Source organism: Mangifera indica, unplaced genomic scaffold (genome assembly GCF_011075055.1).
Source record: "Mangifera indica cultivar Alphonso unplaced genomic scaffold, CATAS_Mindica_2.1 Un_0056, whole genome shotgun sequence".
NCBI classification, from domain to species: domain Eukaryota; kingdom Viridiplantae; phylum Streptophyta; class Magnoliopsida; order Sapindales; family Anacardiaceae; genus Mangifera; species Mangifera indica.
Window position 1 is genome coordinate 92,501 of NW_025401148.1, and position 5,000 is coordinate 97,500.

The following is a 5,000-nucleotide window of genomic DNA, read 5'->3' on the forward strand; positions in this document are numbered from 1 at the left end:
ATGCTTGTGCGGGCAAAACCCCCTGCTCGGGTGATCCTGAGTGTTTCTCGTGCAGAAATGCGTGAGGGATGCCAATGGTGATCTCGGATGGGGGGCGTTGCCCGCACGCTTGAGATAGGCCGTCGCCCGTTTTACACGTCCCTAACGATTGCTTGCGCGAGCAGAATCCCCTGCTCGGGTGATCCTGAGTGTTCCTTGTGCAGAAATGCTTGAGGGATGCCAATGGTGATCTCGGATGGGGGGCGTTGCCCGCGTGCGTGAGATAGGCCGCCGTTTGTTTTACACGTCCCTAACGATTGCTTACGCGGGCAGAATCCCCTGCTCGGGTGATCCTAAGTGTTCCTCGTGCAGAAATGCGTGAGGGATGCCAATGGTGATCTCGGATTGGGGGTGTTGCCCTTGTGCGCGAGATAGGCCACCATCCGTTTTTCATGTCCCTAACGATTGCTTGCGCGGGCAGAACCCCTGCTCGGGTGACCCTGAGTTTTCCTCGTGCAGAAATGCGTGAGGGATGCCAATGGTGATCTCGGGTGGGGGGTGTTGCCCGCGTGCGCGAGATAGGCCGCCGTCGGTTTTACACGTCCCTAACAATTGCTTGCGCGGGCAGAATCCCCTGCTCGGGTGATCCTGAGTGTTCCTCGTGCAGAAATGCGTGAGGGATGCCAATGGTGATCTCGGATGGGGGGCGTTGCTCGCGTGCGCGAGATAGGCCGTTGTCCGTTTTACACGTCCCTAACGATCGCTTGCGCGGGCAGAATCCCCTGCTTGGGTGATCCTCAGTGTTCCTCGTGCAGAAATGCATGAGGGATGCCAATGGTGATCTCGGATGGGGGGTGTTGCCCGCGTGCTTGAGATAGGTCGTCGCTCGTTTTACAGTGCTCCTTTTCGCGTCCCGCGGTGCTGGAGTGTCCTTGCTTGATGCATCCGTATGCTTGATGGCACTACCGTCATCAGCGTGTGGTTCGTTTGGCATGGCTGCTTCCAAGTGAACGCAACGGGCGTGTGAGTGGTGTTTCGATGGCGTGGGTTGGCAGGCTCTGTGCTCGTGCATCGAACTGTCGACTGCCCATCGTCTTCAGTGTTTTTCCCCGAGCGCAATTCATGCCTCGTGGGTGCTCTTGGTATCCTGTGTTGCTTACCGACGTGATGGAATTCGATCGTATCGTTGCCCCTCTCCGCCCTATGCCCTCTATGGGGTGTGGGGTGGACGTTAGGCACGCTACGTGTTCCTCGCATGCCTTGCTTTGTTGCGGGGCTGTTGAGGCCCACGGAGCTATTGCTCGTTCTTTCGGATGCGGAATGTCATGCGTGGGTGCGGGGTTTTCACCTCTGCTTGCCCAAGCTATGCATTTGTCCCTTGACACGAACGACTGTCGCGACCGTCTTGATCCCGTTGTGGCCTACGTGCTGCACATCGGTGCTCATACGGTCGTCGGCGTCGTCGAGGAATGCTACCTGGTTGATCCTGCCAGTAGTCATATGCTTGTCTCAAAGATTAAGCCATGCATGTGTAAGTATGAACTAATTCAGACTGTGAAACTGCGAATGGCTCATTAAATCAGTTATAGTTTGTTTGATGGTATCTGCTACTCGGATAACCGTAGTAATTCTAGAGCTAATTGTCACAGGCTTATATTTTCGTAAAGGTCCTGTGCGGCACTTAGCGGCTATGTGCGCTAAGTCAGCCTAATGTCCCAAGGTGCGGAAATATTATGAAGGTGTGCGGAAGCACGAAATCGGTCCCAAAACGTACTAAGCAAAGAGCACAGAAAGGTAGGAGAGGAGAAACACAATATGCTGGATAATATCTTTGTATTGCTTAAGTGTTTTTGAGCTTTACAAGTGAGGCCTTTTATAGGCAAAGGGGAACATAAGATGCCAAATTACATTGGTATGTACAATCAATGATAATACAAGTTATCCTCCCTAGGAGGGCAGGCTTTTACAGGCTGCCTGCAGGCTGCTCTGACCATTGCATGCATGGGTGCCCAGCTGCAGAGTCTGCTGCATCCTGCCTGCATGGCTGTCCAGCTGCAGAGTCTTCTGTATCATGTCAGTCCATCTGCAAAGCCTGCTGCATGGTGCCTGCATGCCTGCTGAGTCTGCTGCTCACAGGTTTGCATCATTGCTCTGCTGCACCTTGGCTGCATGGCTGCCCTGCTGGCGGATGGCAGGCTTATGTCCCTTTTTGCTGTAAGATGGCTTGAGCAAGTGGGCTGGGCTGGTACTTGACTTTGGCTGGACTCATGGCTGCTTGAATGGGGCTGACTCAAATGTGGGAATTGGGCCAAATGAACCTCCATTGGGCTGGCGTGAATAATTGGGCTGTGACACCCTCCCCCACTCAATCCCGCAATGCCCTCATTGCGTTGGAGTAACCCTCGATGGAACTCTTCAATCGTGTCCCGAAATTGCCATAAGTCAAGTTCTGATTCCCAACTTGCTTCGGTGTCCGAAAGTCCTTTCCATTTGATTAAGTACTCTCGATGCCCCGGGTGTGTCCCTTTTCTTGGCTTGAACCTGTGGGCTAAGACTTCCTCAACTTCCCGCTCATGGGAAGCGATGATGGCTGTGGGTGCTCGGCTTGACTCACTTCGATTGGGGTCTTGCTTGTCCGGATAGAAAGGCTTCAAGAAGCTAACATGAAAAGTGGGGTGAAGCTCTAAGTAGGGAGGGAGCTTCACCCGGTAAGCATTCGGTGCAATTCTAGATTCAATGGGAAATGGCCCTTCATACCTTCGAAGCAGTCCCTTGTGCAAATGTTGAGTACGTTTAGACAAGTGAGGAAGGAGCTTTACTAACACTAAGTCTCCTGTTTCAAACTCCCGTGGCTTCCTCTTCTTGTCTGCCCACTTCTTCATTTTCTTGGCTGCTCGGGTCAAGCATGATCTTGCCAATTCTGCCTTTTCTCGCCATACTTTGGTGAACTGGAAGGCTTTTGGAGCTTTGCCTTCATATGAGGTAGCCCACGTTTGTGGTGTTACGGTTGTCGCCCAGTTGCAAGCTCAAAAGGGCTAGTCCCTGTGGATTCACTCCTCTGCAAATTGTATGAAAATTGGGCAATGTCTAGCAATTTAACCCAATCTTTCTGGTTAGCGCTCACGTAGTGGCGCAAATATATTTCCAGCAAAGCGTTGATGCGCTCGGTTTGCCCGTCACTTTGAGGGTGAAAGGTAGTAGAGAAGTTGAGAGTGGACCCCAAAATTTTAAATAATTCAGTCCAGAAATGACCTGTGAATCGGGCGTCTCTGTCGCTCACGATGGTCTTTGGTAGTCCCCAATACTTCACTACGTGTCGGAAGAAAAGTTGGGCAGCGTCGTGTGCATCAATGTTATGTGGTGCGGGGATGAAGACAGCATACTTACTGAACCTGTCTACCACGACTAGGACCTTGCTGCATCCTTCCACCTTTGGGAAACCTACGATGAAGTCCATTGAGACACTCTCCCATGGTCTCTCGGGGATGGCTAAGGGCTGTAGTAAACCGGCTGGATGGTTCTGCTCATTCTTGTCTTGTTGGCACACAAGACAGGTCTTCACGTAAAGGTCCACTTCATCCCGCATCTGTGGCCAATAATACGAATGCTCAATGAGTGCTCGGGTGCGCTGTGATCCTGGGTGTCCTGCCCATGTAGAATCATGGCACTCTTTGATTATTTCTTTCCTCAGTCCGCCCCATCTTGGCACGTACAATCGTTCTCCCTTGGTGTGCAATAGACCGTCCCGTAGCCAGAACCTTCGGGTCTTCCCTTGGCTTGCCAATTCACACAAACTCTTGGCTTGGGGGTCATGTTGGATACCTTCCTTGATCCTGTCCACCATGGGGGATTGCGGCATTGTGAGGGCAGCAAGCTCAGCTCTTCTGCTCAATGCATCTGCTACTAGGTTGGCCTTGCCCGGTTTGTACTCCATCACAAAATCGAACTCAGCTAACAAGGCTTGCCATCGGATCTGTTTAGGCGTGAGCTTTTTCTGCTTGAGGAAATAGCTTGTGGCTACATTGTCGGTCTTGACCGCAAACTTTGAACCCAACAAGTAGTGTCGCCACGTGCGTAGACAGTGCACCACGGCTGTCATTTCCTTTTCCTGGACAGTATAGCGATGCTCGGTTTCATTCAATTTTCTGCTTTCAAAGGCAATGGGATGTCCCTCCTGCATCAAAACACCACCTATAGCAAAGTCAGAAGCATCAGTATGGATTTCGAAAGCTTTCGAATGGTTTGGAAGCGCAAGCACAGGTTCCTCAGTCACGGCTTGCTTCAAGGCGTGAAATGCTTTCTGACATTTGTCACTCCAGTCCCATATACGCCCCTTCTTCAGTAGGTCAGTCAAGGGTGCTGCCTTGGCTGAATAGCTCTTGATAAACTTGCGGTAGTAGTTTACAAGCCCCAAAAACGATCTCAGCTCGGGTATGGTTTTCGGTGCTGCCCAGTCATGAATGGCCTGTATCTTGGCTTTGTCCATGCGTAATGTCCCAGCGCCAATAATATGTCCCAAGAAGCTCACTTCCTTCTGTGCAAAGATGCATTTCTCCTTCTTGACATAGAGTTGGTTGTCCCGTAGCACTTGAAAAATCTGTCTAAGATGTTGGATGTGCTCGGACAGTGTCTTGCTGTACACAACAATATCATCCAAATATACTACAACAAAACGGTCAAGAAAGGGTTGAAATACTTTGTTCATGAGAGTGCAGAAGGTTGCAGGGGCGTTGGTGAGGCCGAAGGGCATTACAAGAAATTCGAACGACCCATACCTGGTAACACACGTCGTTTTGGGCACATCTTCTTGAGCTATTCTGACTTGGTAGTACCCAGACCGCAAGTCTAGCTTGGTGAACCAGCGGGCATCTCCAAGCTGGTCGAAAAGGTCAGCTATGAGGGGGATTGGATATTTGTTCTTGATGGTGATGCGGTTTAGAGCTCGGTAGTCAATACATAACCTGAGGGATCCGTCGTGCTTCTTTTGAAACAACACTGGTGCTCCATAAGGTGCCTTCGAT